This window comes from Rhinoderma darwinii, chromosome 10 (genome assembly GCF_050947455.1).
Source record: "Rhinoderma darwinii isolate aRhiDar2 chromosome 10, aRhiDar2.hap1, whole genome shotgun sequence".
NCBI lineage: Eukaryota > Metazoa > Chordata > Amphibia > Anura > Rhinodermatidae > Rhinoderma > Rhinoderma darwinii.
This window is the reverse complement of record NC_134696.1, coordinates 3758694-3783351: the sequence shown is the minus strand read 5'-3', so window position 1 is coordinate 3783351 and position 24658 is coordinate 3758694. Positions and strand designations below refer to the sequence as shown.

At 41.7% G+C, this 24658-nt stretch overlaps 1 long non-coding RNA gene across 2 annotated transcripts in view; it reads right to left on the bottom strand.

The window, feature by feature from the left end:
• Positions 1-18972: 18972 nt before the first annotated feature.
• The window catches only part of LOC142662397 (uncharacterized), a 65982-nt gene continuing 60296 nt past the window's right edge, over positions 18973-24658 (bottom strand). For both annotated transcript variants that reach the window (XR_012850921.1, XR_012850920.1), the window contains one exon: positions 18973-19616. This is a non-coding gene — a long non-coding RNA (uncharacterized LOC142662397). The remainder of the gene's footprint in view (positions 19617-24658) is intronic.

The following is a 24658-nucleotide window of genomic DNA, read 5'->3' as shown; positions in this document are numbered from 1 at the left end:
CTCATATCTATCTATCTATCTATCTATCTATCTATCTATCTATCTATCTATCTATCTATCTATCTATCTATCTCATATCTATCTATCTCATATCTATCTATCTATCTCATATCTATCTATCTATCTATCTATCTATCTATCTATCTATCTATCTATCTATCTATCTATCTATCTATCTATCTATCTATCTATCTATCTCCTATCTATCTATCTATCTATCTATCTATCTATCTATCTATCTATCTATCTATCTATCTATCTATCTATCTATCTATCTCATATCTATCTATCTATCTATCTATCTATCTATCTATCTCATATCTATCTATCTATCTATCTATCTATCTATCTATCTATCTATCTCATATCTATCTATCTATCTATCTATCTATCTATCTATCTATCTATCTATCTATCTATCTATCTATCTATCTATCTATCTATCTCCTATCTATCTATCTATCTATCTATCTATCTATCTATCTATCTATCTATCTATCTATCTATCTATCTATCTATCTATCTATCTATCTATCTCCTATCTATCTATCTATCTATCTATCTATCTATCTATCTATCTATCTATCTATCTATCTATCTATCTATCTCATATCTATCTATCTATCTATCTATCTCATATCTATCTATCTATCTATCTATCTATCTATCTATCTATCTATCTATCTATCTATCTATCTATCTATCTATCTCATATCTATCTATCTATCTATCTATCTATCTATCTATCTATCTATCTATCTATCTATCTATCTATCTATCTATCTATCTATCTCCTATCTATCTATCTATCTATCTATCTATCTATCTATCTATCTATCTATCTATCTATCTATCTATCTATCTATCTATCTATCTATCTATCTCATATCTATCTATCTATCTATCTATCTATCTATCTATCTATCTATCTATCTATCTATCTATCTATCTATCTATCTATCTATCTATCTATCTCATATCTATCTATCTATCTATCTATCTCATATCTATCTATCTATCTATCTCATATCTATCTATCTATCTATCTATCTATCTATCTATCTATCTATCTATCTATCTATCTATCTATCTATCTATCTCATATCTATCTATCTATCTATCTATCTATCTATCTATCTATCTATCTATCTATCTATCTCATATCTATCTATCTATCTATCTATCTATCTATCTATCTATCTATCTATCTATCTATCTATCTATCTATCTCATATCTATCTATCTCATATCTATCTATCTATCTCATATCTATCTATCTATCTCATATCTATCTATCTATCTATCTATCTATCTATCTATCTATCTATCTATCTATCTATCTATCTATCTATCTATCTATCTCCTATCTATCTATCTATCTATCTATCTATCTATCTATCTATCTATCTATCTATCTATCTATCTATCTCATATCTATCTATCTATCTATCTATCTATCTATCTATCTCATATCTATCTATCTATCTATCTATCTATCTATCTATCTATCTATCTATCTATCTATCTATCTCATATCTATCTATCTATCTATCTATCTATCTATCTATCTATCTATCTATCTATCTATCTATCTATCTATCTATCTATCTCCTATCTATCTATCTATCTATCTATCTATCTATCTATCTATCTATCTATCTATCTCATATCTTTTCAATTCAAATTCAAAGAAGCTTTATTGGCAGGACCAAATACATATTAGCATTGCCAAAGCAAGTAAGAAGTAAGGGAATGAGGGATAGGGACTGAGGGATTGGGGGATAGGGACATATCTAGGGTTGGGGTTATACAAGTCCATGGCATATCATGTCTCTCTCAGTTTATGGCATGCAGTGACATATTGTGCCGCTGTGCCCACTGTGGTTTCCTCTTCACCCAGCAGGATGTAGAGTTTCTCTTCCTCTTCCATGGAGCTGAAGTCCGGTAAGAGATCAGAGAGTCTCCTGAAGTGAGTGTCCCTCACTGCTGAGTATTTGGAGCAGTGTAGCAGGAAGTGGGCCTCATCCTCCACGGCCTCCTGGTCGCACTGTTGGCACAGTCGGCTCTCCCTGGGCTTGTAGGTCTGTCTGTGGCGCCCGGATTCGATGAGCAGGTTGTGGGCGCTCAGTCTGTAGCGGCTCAGGATCTGTCTGTCTCTGTGGTTTGGCAGTTTCTCCAGATATGGCGCCAGTTTATATTCCCGCTGTAGACTCCGGTATATTGTCAGTTTCTGGGATGTCTTTATGTCGTTCCTCCAGTCACTGATATATTCCTCTTGGCCTTTGTTTATTGTCTTCTTGATTTCGGCTTTTGTGAGGCCGCGCTGGGTGACATTTTCTTCAGGCCGGGTCAGGGTGAGATGTTCTGGGGGGCCTGGTTTACCTGGGACCCCTTGGTGTAACAGGGCTTTATGGTGATAGGAACTTTGCCTGCTGCTGTGTAGATGGGCCCAGAATGATAGCGCCCTCTTCTGGATTGTGAGGTGTAGTGGGAATCTGCCCAGTTCTGCCCGACAGGCACTATTTGAGGTGCTCCGATGGACTTGGAGAAGGTGTTTGCAGAATTCTAGGTGGAAGATTTCTGTTGGGCTGGAATCCCACCTTGACCAGTCTGGGTATGTGTCCGGACCCCAGACTTCACTGGCATACAGGAGGATTGGGGAGATGATGGAGTCAAAGATTTTCAGCCAGACCGTCACTGGTGGTTTGAGATGATAGAGTTTTCGTCTGATGGCATAGAAGGTTTTGCACGCCTTGTCTTTCAGAATCTCTATGGCTTGTTTAAAGCTTCCTGATTGGTTGATTTCTAGGCCCAGGTAAGTGTACCTGTCGGTCGCTGTGATTGTGGCGTTATTTAGTGTGAAGGTCGGGTGCCTGGGGGATTTTGAGTTTCTCTTCTGGAACACCATGATGTTGGTTTTCTTGGCATTGATGGGTAGTGCCCACGTGGAGCTGAATTTTTCTAGGATTTGCAGGTTGTCTTGGAGACCTTTCTCGGTTGGTGATAGTAACAGAAGGTCATCTGCATACAACAGGAATTTCACCTGGGTGTCATGGAGGGCGAGACCTGGTGCTGAGGAGGATTCCAGAGCTGTGGCCAGTTCATTGATGTAGATGTTGAAGAGCGTTGGACTGAGGCTGCAGCCTTGTCTGACTCCTCGGCTCTGCTGGAAATCAGCCGTTCTTCTCCCGTTCACCTTCACGCTGCATCTGTTCTCTGTGTAGGAGCTTCTGATGACGTCATAGGTTTTACCTCCTATTCCGCTCTCCAGCAGTTTCAGGAATAGGCCCGGGTGCCACACTGAGTCAAAGGCCTTCTTAAAGTCCACAAAACAGGCGTAAATCTTCCCATGCTTTGTATTGTGGACGTGGCTCTTGATGAGGCTGCGCAGGGTGTAGATGTGGTCAGTGGTGCGGTGGTTTGGCATGAACCCAGCTTGGCTTTGGTGGAGGACATTGTGCTGGGTGAGGAAGCTGAGGATTCTCTTATTCAGGATGCTGCTGAACAGTTTCCACAGGTTGCTGCTGACACATATCCCTCGGTAGTTGGCCGGGTCGTACCTGTCCCCACTCTTGTGGATTGGTGTTATAAGGCCTTGGTTCCAGATTTGCGGGAAGTAGCCGGCACTCAGCACTATATTAAATAGTTTGACTATTGCGGCCTGTATTTCTGGCGGGCTGTGTTTTATAATTTCTGGTGAGATTCTGTCTAGGCCGCTGGATTTTTTACACCTTATGTCTGAGGTTCTCTCTGTTACTTCTTGCAGTGTTATTGGTGTATCCAGGGGGTTTTGAGAATCTTTAAGTGTTTCCTCCATCGCCTTCAATTTTGATATTATTTGTTTTTGTTCTTGGCTTTGTTCTTCTTTCGGGATATCTTTGTAGAGGTCCCTGAAATATTGGAGCCAGATGTTGCCATTTTGAATATGAAGGTTGTTTTTCTTGCAATTTTTGCCCATGTGTTTCCATAATTCCCAGAACGAGTTGTCATGGAGGGCATCTTGGAGTTGGGTAAGTTTGGTGGAGATGTGCCTTTGTTTTTTCTTTCGGAGGATGGTCTTGTATTGCCTCTGTATGTTGCTGTAGGCCTCCTTCAGACCGGTGTTGTTTGGGTCTCGGTGCTTCTTATTTGAGGCATTTCTTAGGGTCTTCCGTACTTCTTTGCACTCACGGTCAAACCAACCGTTAGGATGTATTTCTTGTGGCCTCTTGTAGTCACATCTTTTCAGGTCAGACTTCTCTGCCATGGTATAGAATATATTATTGAGGTCATTTACGGCCTGATTGACCCCTCCTGGGCTGGTCTCATACACCTTGTTGTAGAGGTTGTGAAGCATCTCCTGCACTTCTGGTCTGTTCATTGTCTCTTTATATTTTATAGTTGACGTTTTGGACCATTTATAAGATGGGGGCAGGTTGAAGAGGCCGGTTTGATGTGGTTTTTGTGCAGATGGTTTGGTTGTGGATTTGATGTATAGAAGTAATTGGTTGTGATCTGACAGGTGCGTTTGTGGAGTGACTATGAGTGCGCCAATGTTTGCGGGGTCCATGTCCGTGATGGCATAGTCTACTACACTGCTGCCTACATGGGAGTTTAGTGTATACCTTCCTAAAGAGTCTCCCTTGGTGCGGCCATTCAGTATGTGGAGTCCTAAGCTTCGACATAGATTCAGTAGTTTTTTCCCGCTTTTGTTGACGGTGCTTTCATAGCTGTTTCTCTCTTTCTGTAGGGAGTTATGACAGTCGGCCTCTGCTCCAAAGATGAAGATGTTTCCATCATTGGTCAGGTAGTCTTTATCTCTCCCCGTTCTTGCATTGAGGTCTCCGTAGATGAGAACGCTGCCCAGGGTCTGGAAATGGGCGGCTTCCCTTTGTATAATCTCAAAGCTGTCTGGGTTGGAGTACGGGGACTCTGGCGGTGCGATGTACGTTGCGCAGAGATACATGTCAGACTGAGAGGTGAGGATGGAGCTGCCTATTCTTATCCAGATGTGGCTGTCTCCTCGCTTCACGGCTTTGATCTGCTCATGGAGCTCCTCCTTGTACCAGACTAATATTCCTCCTGAACACCGACCCTGCTTGATGTGTTTATTTTTCAGGGCGGGGACAGAGATTTCCCTGTATCCAGTGGGCACCAGGGACTCATTCTCTGTCCTAGTCCATGTTTCCAGGAGGATTTGTATATCGATATTTTTCAGTCTTTGGATGAAGTCTGGATCGTTAATTTTGCATCCAAAGGCTGAGGCGTTGAGGCCTTGAATATTCCAGCTGCTGATTATAAAGGACGTCATTGTGTGTCCATATACCTTGTAATGAGCGGCGCTGTGTAGGACGGGCTGGAGATGTGACTGTTGGATGTGTTGTAGATGTTCTCGTGTTGTACAGTCACATTAGTTTTTTACATAGAGTGCTGAGCAGGGTCTTTAGCATCTCCATGTCTCTGCTCTTCGTGTCTCTGTGTGAGGCAGGGGGTTTCCTCCATGTCTCTGCTCTGCGTGTCTCTGTGTGAGGCAGGGTGTTTCCTCCATGTCTCTGCTCTGCGTGTCTCTGTGTGAGGCAGGGGGTTTCCTCCATGTCTCTGCTCTGCGTGTCTCTGTGTGAGGCAGGGGGTTTCCTCCATGTCTCTGCTCTGTGTGTCTCTGTGTGAGGCAGGGGGTTTCCTCCATGTCTCTGCTCTGTGTGTCTCTGTGTGAGGCAGGGGGTTTCCTCCATGTCTCTGCTCTGCGTGTCTCTGTGTGAGGCAGGGGGTTTTCTCCATGGCTTTTGCCTCTGTTGGTCTGACCTTGGGTAAAGGGGTTTTTCTCCTGGGTGTAGTGAGGTGTGTGGAGTTTGAGGTCTTTTCATTGTTAGTGATGTCTCCATGTTTTGGCTTTGGCTGGTGTGGGGTCCAGGTCTGGGGGGTCTGTTCAGCACAATGTCTTTCAGTTCTTTGGCCAGAAGGCTGACCCCTCGTTTGTTGAGGTGTTTGTCATCATACAGGTGGTGCTGCTCTATGGAGGGGTGTTGTGCCAGGCTGATGTTTGACATTGAGCTGATGTTCGCTGCCAGCTCTGTGTTGATGGCCTGGGTGATCTCGTTGGGTACATCTTTTCTTGGGAGCACGGATGATATAATTATTTTACTGTCAGGGAACTTTTGTTGTGCCGTCTTTGCTAGTTGGGTCAGTTGTTCTGCAATCTGCTGTTGCTGGTCTTGGAGGTTGTTTGTACCCGTGTGTATAATGAGATGGTTTGGATTGGTAAAATGTGGGTTATTGATGACTGATGTGACTTGTTGGATAGTTGCACAGTGAATTTTACTGACCCTTTTTCCTGGGAAGAGTCGCCGTGTATTAAGGTATTTGCCATTTGAGTCAATTATTAGGGCAGTATCAGGACATTGTGACTTGCGGGTGGCTTGTCTGATGCTTGTGTCCTGGGTCCTGCTTGGTGGTGTTATGTGGTGCTGCTGTGGTTCTGTGCTGGAGGATTGGTTGGCGGTCGGCTTTGTACCCACTTGTATCGCTCTGTTTTCTCCTAGTTTGTTTTCATTAATTTCAGGAATATTTATTGGGTTTGGGTGATTTGATGTACTAGCGCCCTGGTCATTGGCAGTCCTTATGTCAGCACTCTCCCTTGCTCCTAGACTTTGTGTTTGTGGTTTTAGATTTTCTATCTCTAATCTGAGCTTTGTATTTTCTTGTTGCAGCTCTCGGAGTGTACATTGTATTTCCTGCAGAGCTGATGCATGTTCACACTTCAGTTTGTTTATCTCTTTAATTACTTGGTCATTTGTGTTTTTGTCACCGAGATTTCTTTGAAGTTCTTCTTTGAATTGTACAAAGTCTCTTTCTAATTGAGATAAACAGTCTCTGAGGGTGTCGGGTGAGGGGTGTGGGACATTGGGACATGGGGCAGCGGGGGTGTCGCTGGAGATTGTCTCTGTATGTCCATCTCTGGTCTGGGTTGCTGGAGTTTGTTGTTCTTTGTAAGTTTGGGCCTGGTCTTTAATATGATGAAAGATTTCTTGGAATTCCTCTAGCTTGTCCTCATTGCCTTGTATGAGAACGTTGCCGTTATTGTATAGACTTATGGTAAGTGTAATACTCCCATCATTTCCTGGGTCTTTTATTCTGATCTGTCGGCCCTTATTGATGCCACACTTTGATATGTCCTTATAGTGCTGGCACAGGGCTGTGTGCCAGGCGGAGCGGTGCTCAGTGTAGAATAATACATTTGTTTTCCTCTTGACTTCTTCTTTAGAGGTAAAGTCAGCAAAAAGTGTCTCTGGATTGTGTCTGATTGTGGCATGTTTTACGGCTTTCCTCGCTTGAATGCTCCTCTGCTCTTCGGAGTATGTGATCTCCAAGGTGCCTGACCCCCTCTTGTCTGAATCTTCTATCCCAAACTCCGTCTTATGGACATTTACTTTATTCTGCATTTCTTGTTCTAAGTTGTGATTTTCCATTTTTAGATAAATCCTTATATCTATGGTGTTTTCTCTCTAGTAGGATTGTGTTGGTGTTGCAGGAAGTTCTTACCTTTTGGATGCTCAGTTCTCTGGACTCGGTCAGACTTGATGTTCTCTGCTGCAGTCTGTCCTCTAAGCAAAATTCTTGTTTTTTCTTTCAAATCTTTACATTTCTTATTTTTCATGAAGAACTTTTAGTCCTGCTTCCTCCTGTCTTCCATGGAGTCTGTATTATCCAGGTTATGCCTTACAGTTTGCTCATTACAAGGTATATATTGATGTAGACTCAGGAGCTCATGTTCAGTGCTGCTTACTCCTTGGGAACCATCCATCCATCTATCTATCTATCTATCTATCTATCTATCTATCTATCTATCTATCTATCTATCTATCTATCTATCTATCTATCTCATATCTATCTATCTATCTATCTATCTATCTATCTATCTATCTATCTCATATCTATCTATCTATCTCATATCTATCTATCTATCTATCTATCTATCTATCTATCTATCTATCTATCTATCTATCTATCTATCTATCTATCTCATATCTCTCTCTCTCTCTCTCTCTCTCTCTCTATCTATCTCATATCTATCTATCTATCTATCTATCTATCTATCTATCTATCTATCTATCTATCTATCTATCTATCTATCTATCTATCTATCTATCTATCTATCTCATATCTATCTATCTATCTATCTCATATCTATCTATCTATCTATCTCATATCTATCTATCTATCTATCTATCTATCTATCTATCTATCTATCTATCTATCTATCTATCTATCTATCTATCTATCTACCTCATATCCGTCCATCTTGTATCTATCATTTCGTCACACTTCTCAGTTATTGGACAATTAGTGTAGGACATCTGGGATAACATTCGGTCGGTTGCACTGGGATCATCTTTGTAGACTTCCTTCCTTGTATCCCCATCATCCTTTGTCACATACTATAACCTGGTGACACACAGGGCAGATCCGGCGGACATCCCATACCAGTGATATCTATAATCAGCGACAGTGACAAAGGCCGTTGGTCGGCCGAAACGTCCTATCAAGTCGCTTACTACTTCGATACCATCATTTTGTTGCAATAAAACTTAAATTTAGTTTGCATCTGGATCTCTTGTGTACCTTTGTGTGTGCTGGCGTTATATTTCTTCAATCCTTGTGATATATTCTGGGGTCAGGGGTCGCCTGCTTTGTCAGTGGGTGGACCTGGCTCCGCCTCAGAACCGATAACATGATGGCTTCCATAGTGCGAGGGTCAGACCTTACTCTCCAAAAAATGTTAAACTGTTCAGAAAAGTCTATAAATAAAAGTAAAAAGCTGTCAAATAAGAGGAAGCGGGAGTTAACCCCTGCATGTTCGGGCCACTGCTCACCCACCGGAATACGAACACATAGAATGTGAAATCTTTAGTGTCACAATCATAAAAGTATCTGAAGTGATACAAGCAAATACTGGACTATTCAATTAAGTGAAAAATGCACGACGGGCGCTGGCAGTGCCCCAGCAAGAAACAACGAGGCGCATTCACCACCGTGCTGCACAAGGGGAGAAAAGGGAACGGCTGTAATTTCAGGAGATTGCTTTAATTAAATAAGACTCTCTGCGCCTTTCAATAGTTTCCTTGTTTATGTCCGAAACCTTATCCTATTGTAAGATCCCACTGATCTAATACACAACCGAGGAAGACAGGTGAGAAGTACTACAAGGAGGAAGGAGGGCGAAGAGGAAAGAAAAGTACAACAAGGAGGAAGAAGGGCGAAGAGGAAAGAAAAGTACAACAAGGAGGAAGGAGGGCGAAGAGGAAAGAAAAGTACAACAAGGAGGAAGGAGGGCGAAGAGGAAAGAAAAGTACAACAAGGAGGAGGGAGAAGAGGGAGGAGGGAGAAGAGGAAGGCGGGAGAAGAGGAAGGCGGGAGAAGAGGAAGGAGGGAGAAGAGGAAGGAGGGTGAAGTGGAAGGAGAAGTACAACAAGGAGGGCAAAGAGGAAGGAGGGAGAAGAGGAAGGAGAAGGACAACAAGGAGGGAGAAGAGGAAGGAGAAGTACAACGAGGGAGAAGAGGAAGGAGAAGTACAACAAGGAGAGGAAAGAGAAGGAGGGAGAAGAGGAAGGAAAAGTACAACAAGGAGGGACAAGAGAATGGAGGGAGAATAGGAAGTTGAAGTACAACAAGGAGGGCAAAGAGAAAGGGGAAGTACAACAAGGAGGGAGAAGAGAAAGGAGGGAGAAGAGGAAGGAGAAGTACAACACGGAGGGCAAAGAGGAAGAAGAAGTACAACAAGGAGGGAGAAGAGGAAGGAGGGAGAAGAGGAAGGAGAAGTACAACAAGGAGGGAGAAGAGGAAGGAGAAGTACAACAAGTAGGGAGAAGAGGAAGGAGGGAGAAGAGGAAGGAGGTATAACAAGGAAGGCAAAGAGGAAGGAGGGAGAAGAGGAAGGAGAAGTACAACAGGGAGGGCAAAGAGGAAAGAGGGAGAAGAGGAAGAAGAAGTACAACAAGGAGGGAGAAGAGGAAGGAGGGAGAAGAGGAAGAAGAAGTACAACTAGGAGGGAGGGAGAAGAGGAAGGGAAAGTACAACAAGAAGGGCAAAGAGGAAGGAGGGAGAAGAGGAAGGAGAAGTACAAGAGGGAGGGAGAAGAGGTAGAAGAGGAAGGAGAAGAAAGACAACAAGGAGGGCGATGAGGAAAGAAAGTGTAAAGGATCTGCCAGGCACAGCGGGGTTAACTCCCAGAACTAATCAGTCAGCACCTGAGAATACATCCCTGAGACTGACTCCTGCTTCCACCATTCAGGCTGGCAGGCTTAGGAGTGGGAGAGCCTATCGTAACCTGGCCAGACTCAGCTAGCTCCCGCCCTCGGTCTATTTAAGCCTGCACTTCCTGTCCCTCGGTGCTTGTTATTGCTTGTGTTTCCCTCCTTGTGGTTTCCTGGCCCAGCTACAGCTCCTGCTATTTTTGATCCTGCTCCATACAGACCCTGGCTTACCGACTACTCTTCTGCTTTTCGTTTTGTACCTCGCACACTCCTGGCTTGACTCGGCTCGTTCACCACTCTGGTTGCTCACGGTGTTGCCGTGGGCAACGGCCCCTTTTCCTTGCTTGTGTTCCTTGTATGTTTGTCGTATTTGTCGTGCACTTACTGAGCGCAGGGACCGCCGCCCAGTTGTACCCCGTCGCCTAGGGCGGGTCGTTGCAAGTAGGCAGGGACAGAGTGGCGGGTAGATTAGGGCTCACTTGTCCGTCTCCCTACCCCCTGCCATTACAGAAAGGAGGAAGAAGAGAAAGGAGGGAGAAGAGGATGAAGAAGTACAACAAGGAGGGAGAAGAGGTAAGAAGTACAACAAGGAGGGATAAGAGGAAAGCGGGAGAAGAGGAAGGAGAAGTACAACAAGGAGGGAGAAGAGGAAGGAGAAGTACAACAAGGAGGGAGAAGAGGAAGGAGAAGTACCACAAGGAGGGAGAAGAGGAAGGAAGGAGAAGAGGAAGGAAGGAGAAGTACAACAAGGAGGGCAAAGATGAAGGAGGGAGAAGAGAATGGAGAAGTACAACAAGGAGGGAGAAGAGGAAAGAGTGAGGGAGAAGAGGAAGAAGTACAACAAGGAGGGCAAAGAGGAAGGAGGGAGAAGAGAGAGGAGAAGTACAACAAGGAGGGCGAAGAGGAAAGAGAAAGGTAGAAGAGGAAGGAGAAGTACAACAAGGAGGGAGAAGAGGAAAGAGGGATGAAAAGAAAGGAGACATACAACAAGGAGGGAGAAGAGGAAAGAGGGAGAAGATAAAGCAGAAGTACAACAAAGAGGGAAAAATGGAAAGAGGGAGAAGAGGAAGGAGGGAGAAGAGGAAGGGGGAGAAAAGGAAGAAGTACAACAAGGAGGATGAAGAGGAAACAGAAAGGAGGGAGAAAAGGAAGGAGAAGTACAACAAGGAGGGAGAAGAGGAAGGAGAAGCACAACAAGGAGGGTGAAGAGGAAAGAGGAAGGAGGGACAAGAGGAAGGAGAAGTACAACAAGGAGGTCAAAGAGGAAGGAGTTAGAAGAGGAAGGAGAAGTACAACAAGGAGGGCAAAGAGGAAGGAGGGAGAAGAGAAAGGAGAGGTACAAGAAGGAGGGAGAAGAGGAAGGAGGGAGAAGAGGAAGGAGAAGTACAACAAGGAGGGCAAAATGGAAAGAGGGAGAAGAGGAAGGGGGGAGAAAAGGAAGGAGAAGTACAACAAGGAGGACGAAGAGGAAACAGAAAGGAGGGAGAAGAGGAAGGAGAAGTACAACAAGGAGGGAGAAGAGGAAGGAAAAGCACAACAAGGAGGGTGAAGAGGAAAGAGGAAGGAGGGACAAGAGGAAGGAGAAGTACAACAAGGAGGGCAAGGAGGAAGGAGGGAGAAGAGGAAGGAGAAGTACAACAAGGAGGGCGAGAGGAAGAGGAGGAAGAAAGAGAGGAGATGAAAGAGGAAGAAGAGAGGATGAGAAAGAAGTAGGAGGAGTGTTAGAGAAAGAAGTAGGAGGAGGGCTAGAGAAAAGGAGAAAGAGGAAGAAGAGGAAACAGGAGGAGGAGAAAAGAAGGAATGAAGGAGGAGGGAGTAGAGAAGGCGAAGAGGAGGAGAAAGTATGAGGAGTGGTGAAGAAAGAAGGAGGAGGAGTAGGAGGAGCAGAAGTTTTCTCCCTAAATCAGCAACTTAAGGTGCCCATTCACATTAGATAACAGTCGGCCATACATAACAATCTTGGCGAGAACGGCTGACTATGTAATGTGAATGGGAGTTTCCCGGGGAAAGACGGATCGGGCATATTGGATTTCAACATGCAGATTTTTGTACCCGAAGTGTCCTACAGCAACTACTCTCTCCCCAATATTAACACACGCACGCTCAGCAGAGGAGAGTGGGAGCAACGGCATTTTACCGAAATAAAGTTTATGGCCATTATATTATAAAAATTAGAGGAACATCTAAGATTTTATCATATGTTCTCTTTCAAAATTTTGTATATAGGGGGCAGTATTATAGTAGTTATATTCTTGTATATAGGGGCAGTATTATAGTAGTTATATTGTTGTATATAGGGGGCAGTATTATAGTAGTTATATTCTTGTATATAGAGGGCAGTATTATAGTAGTTATATTCTTGTATATAGGGGGCAGTATTATAGTAGTTATATTCTTGTATATAGGGGGCAGTATTATAGTAGTTATATTCTTGTATATAGGGGCAGTATTATAGTAGTTATATTCTTGTATATAGGGGGCAGTATTATAGTAGTTATATTCTTGTATATAGAGGGCAGTATTATAGTAGTTATATTCTTGTATATAGGGGGCAGTATGATAGTAGTTATATTCTTGTATATAGGAGCAGTATTATAGTAGTTATATTCTTGTATATAGGAGCAGTATTATAGTAGTTATATTCTTGTATATAGCGGCAGTATTATAGTAGTTATATTCTTGTATATAGGAGCAGTATTATAGTAGTTATATTCTTGTATATAGAGGGCAGTATTATAGTAGTTATATTCTTGTATATAGGGGGCAGTATTATAGTAGTAATATTCTTGTATATAGGGGCAGTATTATAGTAGTTATATTCTTGTATATAGGGGGTAGTATTATAGTAGTTATATTCTTGTATATAGGGGCAGTATTATAGTAGTTATACTCTTGTATATAGGGGGTAGTATTATAGTAGTTATATTCTTGTATATAGGAGCAGTATTATAGTAGTTATAGTCTTGTATATAGAGGGCAGTATTATAGTAGTTATATTCTTGTATATTGGGGCAGTATTATAGTAGTTATATTCTTGTATATTGGGGCAGTATTATAGTAGTTATATTCTTGTATATAGGGGCAGTATTATAGTAGTTATATTCTTGTATATAGGGAGCAGCATTATAGTAGTTATATTCTTGTATATAGGAGCAGTATTATAGTAGTTATATTCTTGTATATAGGGAGCAGTATTATAGTAGTTATATTCTTGTATATAGCAGGCAGTATTATAATAGTTATATTCTTGTATATAGAGAGCAGTATTATAGTAGTTATATTCTTGTATATAGGAGCTGTATTATAGTAGTTATATTCTTGTATATAGGGGGCAGTATTATAGTAGTTATATTCTTGTATATAGGGGGCAGTATTATAGTAGTTATATTCTTATATTCTTGTATATAGTGGGCAGTATTATAGTAGTTATATTCTTGTATATAGGAGCAGTATTATAGTAGTTATATTCTTGTATATAGAGGGCAGTATTATAGTAGTTATATTCTTATATATAGGAGCAGTATTATAGTAATTATATTCTTGTATATAGGAGGCAGTATTATAGTGGTTATATTCTTGTATATAGGGGCAGTATTATAGTAGTTATATTCTTGTATATAGGGGGCAGTATTATAGTAGTTATATTCTTGTATATAGCAGGCAGTATTATAGTAGTTATATTCTTGTATATAGAGAGCAGTATTATAGTAGTTATATTCTTGTATATAGGAGCTGTATTATAGTAGTTATATTCTTGTATATAGGGGGCAGTATTATAGTAGTTATATTCTTGTATATAGGGGGCAGTATTATAGTAGTTATATTCTTGTATATAGTGGGCAGTATTAGGGCATGACCACACATGGCGGAATTCCTCCGCAACTGTCCGCATCGATGCCGCACAGAATCTGCGTTGCAGATTCTGCAGCGGATCTGCACAAAATGTGCAGTACATTGATGCGGACTGGCCGCTGCGGACTGCGGGAAAAGTGCTTCCCTTCTCCCTATCAGTGCAGGATAGAGAGAAGGGACAGCACTTTCCCTAGTGAAAGTAAACGATTTTCATACTTACCGGCCGTTGTCTTGGTGACGCGTCCCTCTTTCGGCATCCAGCCCGACCTCCCTGGATGACGCGCCAGTCCATGTGACCGCTGCAGCCTGTGCTTGGCCTGTGATTGGCTGCAGCCGTCACTTACACTGAAACGTCATCCTGGGAGGCCGGACTGGAGACAGACGAAGGGAGTTCTCGGTAAGTATGAACTTATATGTTTTTTTACAGATACATGTATATTGGGATCGGTAGTCACTGTCCCGGGTGCAGAAACAGTTACTGCCGATCGCTTAACTCTTTCAGCACCCTGGACAGTGACTATTTACAGACGTCTCCTAGCAACGCTCCCGTCATTACGGGAGCCCCATTGACTTCCTCAGTCTGGCTGTAGACCTAGAAATACCTAGGTCCAGCCAGAATGAAGAAATGTCAAGTTAAAAAAGCAAGACGGATCCGCAGCACACATAACATGTGCATGACAGCTGCGGACTTCATTGCGGAACTTAGAATCTCCATTGAAGTCAATGGAGAAATTCCGCCATGAGTCCGCCACTGCTCCGCAACAGACAGAGCATGCTGCGGACACCAAATTCCGCTCCGCAGCCTATGCTCCGCAGCGGAATTGTACGCATCGTGTAAACGAACACTGCTAAATTAAAGTGAAAGTCAATGGAGAAACGGCTCCGCTGCGGATTAACGCTGCGGAGTGTCCGCAGCGGAATTTAAGTGGAATTCCGCCATGTGTGAACCCGCCCTTATAGTAGTTATATTCTTGTATATAGGAGCAGTATTATAGTAGTTATATTCTTGTATATAGAGGGCAGTATTATAGTAGTTATATTCTTATATATAGGAGCAGTATTATAGTAATTATATTCTTGTATATAGGAGGCAGTATTATAGTGGTTATATTCTTGTATATAGGGGCAGTATTATAGTAGTTATATTCTTGTATATAGGGGGCAGTATTATAGTAGTTATATTCTTGTATATAGGAGGCAGTATTATAGTAGTTATATTCTTGTATATAGGAGTATTATAGTAGTTATATTCTTGTATATAGGGGGCAGTATTATAGTTGGTATATTGTTGTATATAGGGGCAGTATTATAGTAGTTATATTCTTGTATATAGGGGGCAGTATTATAGTAGTTATATTCTTGTATATTGGGGCAGTATTATAGTAGTTATATTCTTGTATATAGGGAGCAGTATTATAGTAGTTATATTCTTGTATATAGGAGCAGTATTATAGTAGATATATTCTTGTATATAGGGGCAGTATTATAGTAGTTATATTCTTGTATATAGGGAGCAGTATTATAGTAGTTATATTCTTGTATATAGGAGGCAGTTTTATAGTAGTTATATTCTTGTATATAGGGAGCAGTATTATAGTAGTTATATTCTTGTATATAGGGAGTAGTATTATAGTAGTTATATTCTTGTATATAGGAGCAGTATTATAGTAGATATATTCTTGCATATAGGGGCAGTATTATAGTAGTTCTATTCTTGTATATAGGGGGCAGTATTATAGTAGTTCTATTCTTGTATATAGGAGCAGTATTATAGTAGTTATATTCTTGTATATAATATAGGGAGCAGTATTATAGTAGTTATATTCTTGTATATAGGAGGCAGTATTATAGTAGTTATATTCTTGTATATAGGGAGCAGTATTATAGTAGTTATGTTCTTGTATATAGGAGGCAGTAATATAGTAGTTATATTCTTGTATATAGTAGCTGTATTATAGTAGTTATATTCTTGTATATAGGGGGCAGTATTATAGTAGTTATATTCTTGTATATAGGGGGCAGTATTAGGGCATGACCACACATGGCGGAATTCCTCCGCAACTGTCCGCATCAATGCCGCACAGAATCTGCGTTGCAGATTCTGCAGCGGATCTGCACAAAATGTGCAGAAAATTGATGCGGACTGGCCGCTGCGGACTGCAGGAAAAGTGCTTCTCTTCTCCCTATTCAGTGCAGGATAGAGAGAAGGGACAGCACTTTCCCTAGTGAAAGTCAAAGAAATTCATACTTACCGCCCGTTGTCTTGGTGACGCGTCCCTCTTTCGGCATCCGGCCCGACCTCCCTGGATGACGCTCCAGTCCATGTGACCGCTGCAGCCTGTGCTTGGCCTGTGATTGGCTGCAGCCGTCACTTACACTGAAACGTCATCCTGGGAGGCCGGATTGGAGACAGACGCAGGGAGTTCTCGGTAAGTATGAACTTATATTTTTTTTTACAGATACATGTATATTGAGATCGGTAGTCACTGTCCCGGGTGCAGAAACAGTTACTGCCGATCGCGTAACTCTTTCAGCACCCTGGACAGTGACTATTTACAGACGTCTCCTAGCAACGCTCCCGTCATTACGGGAGCCCCATTGACTTCCTCAGTCTGGCTGAAGACCTAGAAATACATAGGTCCAGCCAGAATGAAGAAATGTCATGGTAGTAAAAACAATACGCTCCGCAGCACACATAAGATCTGCGGACTTCATTGCGGAATTTTGACTCTCCATTGAAGTCAATGGAGAAATTCCGCCATGAGTCCGCAACCAGTCCGCCACTGCTCCGCAACAGACAGAGCATGCTGCGGACACCAAATTCCGCTCCGCAGCCTATGCTCCGCAGCGGAATTGTACGCATCGTGTAAACGAACACTGCTAAATTAAAGTGAAAGTCAATGGAGAAACGGCTCCGCTGCGGATTAACGCTGCGGAGTGTCCGCAGCGGAATTTAAGTGAAATTCCGCTATGTGTGAACCCGCCCTTATAGTAGTTATATTCTTGTATATAGTGGGCAGTATTATAGTAGTTATATTCTTGTATATAGGAGCAGTATTATAGTAGTTATATTCTTGTATATAGAGGGCAGTATTATAGTAGTTATATTCTTATATATAGGAGCAGTATTATAGTAATTATGTTCTTGTATATTGGAGGCAGTATTATAGTAGTTATAGTCTTGTATATAGGAGCAGTATTATAGTAGTTATATTCTTGTATATAGGAGCAGTATTATAGTGGTTATATTCTTGTATATAGGAGGCAGTATTATAGTAGTTATATTATTGTATATAGGAGCAGTATTATAGTAGTTATATTCTTGTATATAGGAGCAGTATTATAGTAGTTATATTCTTGTATTTAGGGGCAGTATTATAGTAGTTATATTATTGTATATAGGAGCAGTATTATAGTAGTTATATTCTTGTATATAGGGGCATTATTATAGTAGTTATATTCTTGTATTTAGGGGCAGTATTATAGTAGTTATATTATTGTATATAGGAGCAGTATTATAGTAGTTATATTCTTGTATATAGGAGCAGTATTATAGTAGTTATATTCTTGTATATAGGGCCAGTATTATAGTAGTTATATTCTTGTATATAGGAGCAGTATTATAGTAGTTATATTCTTGTATATAGGGGGCAGTATTATAGTAGTTATATTCTTGTATATAGGGGGCAGTATTATAGTAGTTATATTCTTGTATATAGGGGGCAGTATTATAGTAGTTATATTCTTGTATATAGGGGGCAGTATTATAGTAGTTATATTCTTGTATATAGGGGCAGTATTGTTGTAGTTATATTCTTGTACATAGGGGGCAGTAACATAGTAATAATATTTTGTTTTGACATTTTTGTATCGGTTTCCAGTCTGAGATCTTATTACAAAGAGTAAAATCTGATTTCTCTATGTCTTTAAGTTGCATATTTATTCTTTTTTTTTGTTCTTTTTTTTAAGACTTTTTAAACTTTCGTTTTAGTTATTTTGGGTGAAATCCTCTGATTTACGGGACGTCGATGCATTAAATGACTCCACATGGGGCTCTGAAATACAAATGAATTATTTAACAGAGCACAAAACTTAGCATTAAAAAGCAATCATGATTCCCCTTCCTGCAGAATGCTTTATGAGGGCTGTTAATTAGGTTAACAGCCTTCGCGAATAAAGAAATTAGTAGTTAATTAAAAGCATCTCATACTTTCCATCTAACAACTGGTTAACACCGAGCAACAAAGAGACCCCCATTAGTTCGTCAGAATCAATGCTACACGGTTCAAATTAAATCTCTGCCTTTGGGCATGGCGAGCGATTGAATGGAGCAATGCCAAGGTCTGCGCAAATACCAGCAGCCGCCATTCATCCTCAGCTGGGTAACTTACCGGCTGACAAACTGCTGCAGAACATATGGCACCACCCAAAATGACTAATATGGAAATGCAAATACGCATATAATGGAGGCTCATGATTATCAATAAATATAACACCGGTCAAACTTGGCCTTTATTGCTGTGTGAAGGCAATCAGATGTAACATGTGCGGAGCTCATGTCTGATCACAGTGTAATTATATTATATATCAGTGATGTCAGTAACAGGGGCGGGGCTGTGACAACCTCTCACACATGATATACAGGCAGGTTGTCAGTAGTAATAGATGAATAGCTGTTACTGTATATAAGATGTGTGGATCTCATGTCTGATCACAATGTAATTATATATCAGTGATGTCAGTAACAGGGGGCGGAGCTGTGACAACCTCTCACACATGATATACAGGCTGGTTGTCAGTAGTAATAGATGAATAGCTGTTACTGTATATAAGATGTGAGGATCTCATGTGTGATCACAGTGTAATTATATTATATATCAGTGATGTCAGTAACAGGGGGCGGGGCTGTGACAACCTCTCATACATGATATACAGGCTGGTTGTCAGTAGTAATAGATGAATAGCTGTTACCATAGCATAGACTGCAGTGAACCACAGGGTAAGTAATAGGTAATTAGAGAATGATGTATTTTTGCTGCCGTTACACGGATACATTTTGTTATTTATTTACAGATATAATTACAATCTTGATGATTCCGATAAGAAATCTCCGTTTTTTGCCAGTTTCTTGTCGCATGTATTAAGCTTCAGCCACACAAAGGGAACGTTTCTGCTCCGAGCTGCCTCTCGGTTCTTCTTCCAGCTCATGGAAATCTCCCAGAGGTGAGAAAGTGGCTGATTGTAAAGTAACAATGAGTTCAATCTGGAAACTTCACACAAGGATCTATCATTCTCTCAATCGCCAACAAAACCGCCCTGTGATTATTGAGGATTTGATGCGGGAGCTGCTGTTCAGGACGCGGCGGCCCTTTTGTGGTGTTAGCCTGGCCAGTCTCTCGTGAAGAGAATCTATTGTTCAATAAAAAAGAAGTCCGGATCTGTGCTCCACTGGGCTGATAAAATGGCAGTGGATTTAAAAGAACCATCTTGTCTGGAGTCGGGATTAGCAGATTAGGAGAGAATGCCGTTTTCTTTCTAATGTAACGTTGCAGGTCCCCATGTGAAAAATAAAGGGGGAAATGTTAAAACTTGTTCTGGGGCAAAAACACAAACTCACAGCAACTGGTTAATAAAGTGGCACTCCAGCTCCGCAAACTCCTGGTGTATTTTACCCAATCAGCTAAGACAGTCTGTGAGACCCCCCTCCATCTATGAGACCCCCTCCATCTATGAGACCCCCCCTCCATCTATGAGACCCCCCCTTCATCTATGAGACCCCCCTCCATCTATGAGACCCCCCTCCATCTATGAGACCCCCGTCCATCTATGAGGCCCCCCTCCATCTATGAGACCCTCCTCCATCTATGAGACCCCCTCCATCTATGAGACCCCCCCTCCATCTATGAGACCCCCCTCCATCTATGAGACCCTCCTCCATCTATGAGACCCCTGTCCATCTATGAGGCCCCCCTCCATCTATGAGACCCTCCTCCATCTATGAGACCCCCTCCATCTATGAGACCCCCCTCCATCTATGAGACCCCCGTCCATCTATGAGACCCCCGTCCATCTATGAGGCACCCCTCCATCTATGAGACCCCCCTCCATCTATGAGACCCCCGTCCATCTATGAGACCCCCGTCCATCTATGAGGCCCCCCTCCATCTATGAGACCCCCTCCATCTATGAGACCCCCGTCCATCTATGAGGCTCGCTCCACAGGAGACCGGAATTATATAAAGGCGCATGATCACAAAGACGTTCTGTAAATACCATGCTCATGAAGTGAAGAATTATCTATTCTAAAGGTTTTTTCCAGGAGTAAAAATATATTGCATTATGGCAGAATTTAAGAGGAGGACAAAGTAGAAGTAATAAACATCCCCATTCTCTATCGGCCGCTGCTGTGTTGTCCCCAATGTTTACAATGTGAGCAGTTACATGTGGGTTGGGCTGCAGGATGATGGACAGCTCTGTATTCGCTGCATACAGTCATACAGTGTGAACAGGCAGCTCTCTCTAAATATAATCATTTACAGAAGAGTATATATATATGACTGACAGCAGAGCTGTAGCTGGGCTTTACCTGGGAGAAAGATTCAGTGTGACAACCCCACTAAAATAAGGTGTTAAAATGGGTTCTCATCTCCAGAGGCAGAACTACAGTAGCAATTTGTATTGACAGTAACAGATGAATAGTGGCATTATACCATACACATAAATACTGCTATACTGTACACAAATAGTACTGCTATACTGTACACACAAATACTGCTATACTGTACACACAAATACTGCTATACTGTACACACAAATACTGCTATACTGTACATGAATAGTACTGCTATACTGACAAATAGTACTGCTATACTGTACACACAAATACTGCTATACTGTACATGAATAGTACTGCTATACTGTACACAAATACTGCTATACTGTACACACAAATACTGCTATACTGTACACAAATACTGCTATACTGTACACAAATACTGCTATACTGTACATGAATAGTACTGCTATACTGTACACAAATACTGCTATACTGTACACACAAATACTGCTATACTGTACACAAATACTGCTATACTGTACACAAATACTGCTATACTGTACATGAATAGTACTGCTATACTGTACACATACATAGTACTGCTATACTGTGCACATAAATAATACTGCTATACTTTGCACATAAATAATACTGCTATACTGTAAACATACATAGTACTGCTATACTGTACACATACATAGTACTGCTATACTGTAAACATACATAGTACTGCTATACTGTACACATACATAGTACTGCTATACTGCACATATATAGTACTGCTATACTGCACATAAATAGTATTGCTATACTGTACACATACATAGTACTGCTATACTGCACATAAATAGTACTGCTATACTGTACACATACATAGTACTGCTATACTGCACATAAATAGTACTGCTATACTGCACATAAATAGTACTGCTATACTGCACATACATAGTACTGCTATACTGCACATAAATAGTACTGCTATACTGTACACATACATAGTACTGCTATACTGTACATACATAGTACTGCTATACTGCACATAAATAGTATTGCTATACTGTACACATACATAGTACTGCTATACTGCACATAAATAGTACTGCTATACTGTACACATACATAGTACTGCTATACTGCACATAAATAGTACTGCTATACTGTACACATACATAGTACTGCTATACTGTACACATACATAGTACTGCTATACTGTACACATACATAGTACTGCTATACTGTACACATACATAGTACTGCTATACTGTACACATACATAGTACTGCTATACTGTACACATACATAGTACTGCTATACTGTACACATACATAGTACTGCTATACTGCACATAAATACTGCTATACTGTACAAATAAATGATGCTATATCATACACAAATAGTACTGCAATCCTGTGCACATAAATAGTACCGCTTTACCATACCATACATATCAACCCCCCAAGCGATGCCTCTGATTTCGAACTATACACAATATCAGACGGTGCAATGCAGTACGAATGCAGCGCCTACTGTGTGTATGGACATGACTGGCACTGCATGATCTGTATTGGGCTGCACTTCTGCTGTATTCTATCCACATTTCAGGGAATCCTATGAGGGCCGGAGTCTGGGCTCTCACGTTCTGGGCAGTAGCAGGTGATGTAAGCGGTCTAATATGCTGCCTGAGTATGAGCAGTCTCATTCTGTGGCTCAGAGCTCTGAGGCTTGTTTGCAGCTGTAGTGTTGGGGTCCTCACGTCTCTCATTGTTAGGGCTCATTCAGATGAACGTTGATTACGTCCGCACGATGGCCGTTAAAACAACGGTCGTCACACGGACGCATGTATTTCAATCGGGCCATTCACACGGCTATTGTTTCAACGGAGCGTGTGAAGAGTCCGTTGAAAATTAGAACATGTCTTATTTTGTTCCGTTTTCACGGATCCCTCCATAGACTCAAAGTTTCCCCACATTCGTGTGAATCTAACCTTAAGGTGGTCCTACGAATTAGACATACGTCATCTGACCCTGCTAATTTCAGTGGGATCGGCCAACCATATGGCCACCTTTAGGTTCTGCCGGGCTGAAAAGTCCTCAATTCTCCACTGCCGCACCGGTTTCTAATCCACTCCCGGGTCCTGTGTGTAGGCAGCATGATCCCGAATTAGTCCTGAAGCTCCGCAGAAGAGAGAGACAGAGAGAGACTGCATTACCCTGACAGAGGCCAGACGAGCGTTCTACCTGCCTCCAGCGGGCCGGTATACGTCAGTATACATTTTTTAGGGTGGAATAGCATTTTTTTTTTAGCATGGGATCCTATGGGTCACTGGTGTACGGTATATGGAGAATTATATCACTGAAGCTCCCTTCACAGCGCCACAGGGAGCACCGCCATCCTCATGAAGTGCTCTGCCCGGGGACTCCGACCCTAGGGAGGCTCCTGACGTCTCCGTCCATATTATGGCCTATATAGTGGGATTATACGTTGCAGTCTTCTGTTGGAGGTAAACGTTTGGAAGAGTGCCGCTTTTCATTGGCTGATTCCAGAGAGAATATCTTCTTCTTCTGAGGAGGAGCTAATTTCCATATTTTCCCCTTGAAGAGTCACATGATTGGAATCCACTTTCTACCAAGTTTCAAAGTAGGGTTTCCTAAAGGCCAAATGGATCAAAAAAAATATTAAAACTTGTTTCTTCTATGGGACATTCCTCATCTTTATATCTACAAAAAATCCTTCATTTCCCGGGAGGGGCGTGTTAGTCCCTTGAAATGGGCGTGGCATTGATAGCATAGGGGCGTGGACTAATGGTTAAGAAATGTTCTCATCTATGTGACGCTTTTACTTTAAGTTGGGAGCAAAACCCCAACTTTTAGCAGAGACCTCATTAAGGACGCCAACCCACGTGTGCCCGTCTGGGACCCAGGAGTTGCTACGGAAGAGACGGCGAGGTTGTTGCTAAAAATACAGGGGAAAAAAAAAGTGAATTTGTTTAAATTGCGCTGGAGCGAGCGATTCCTGACACTCACTCCCATCCTCCGTATGACTGAAGGTTAATTAGATTTTGGAGGATGAAGGAATCGGTAATGATCTTCTTTCATGGCCTCTCAGTACACCACCTTATTCACCCCCTTTATTCTAAAGACTTTCCCAGGTCTCTCTTGGCTGCGGTTGATCGGTGTTGGCCGCGGTCCATACAGCAACAAAGAGCCGGCATTCCTGCTGTCTGCATCTAATCTCCAGTGTCAGTCCTTGTTAACGTTTCAGCGTGAAATCAGGGGCTAAGGCTGCGCCGGCGAATATTAAAAGCAAATCACAATTCCGAACAAATTCAAATAGTCTGAACATTCCAAGAGCGATGATACAATGTAACCTGCACCGGAGGAAAGCAGCCAATCAGCGGCCGATACAGAGAGTAATCCAGATCTACATCCAGATCTCCAACAATCTATACATCATGGCACATTTATTAAACTTTGGCGCCAATTTTATACAGTGCCTGGGAGCCAATTCTTGTATGTTCTCATCTTGGTCGGAAGTTTTTTGTTTTGAGTTGTGTTTTAATTTGTTTCAAATTTGAGGCAAATTTATAACAGACGTGTAACATTGTCGACCGGCGGCAGAAAATTGACATCCTATTTTAATTTGTATAATGTGCCCCCTCCCATGTCCACGAGCTTCACCCTGCATTAAATGGCTCGTCCAGTGGTACGTATTTAAAGCTTAATCACTATTTTTCACGCTCTCTGCTTGCTGTCAGTAAATTCGAACATTCTTCTTTGCGTCCAGAGACTGAAAACCCATCCAGACCTAATACTTTGCACAGCTGAGGGTTTGTTTCATTTGTATCAACTCTAGATAATCCTATTGAAATAAACAGCCTGGACTTCAGATACATTTACTTTTACTGATACATTGAAACAAATTATCATAACAGGAGAGAGGTTTGTGCTGCTGCTTCATTGAGCTTTTAGAGGATTGTCTAGGCTGATACATTGTAACAAACCACAGTATTATATCAGAATGA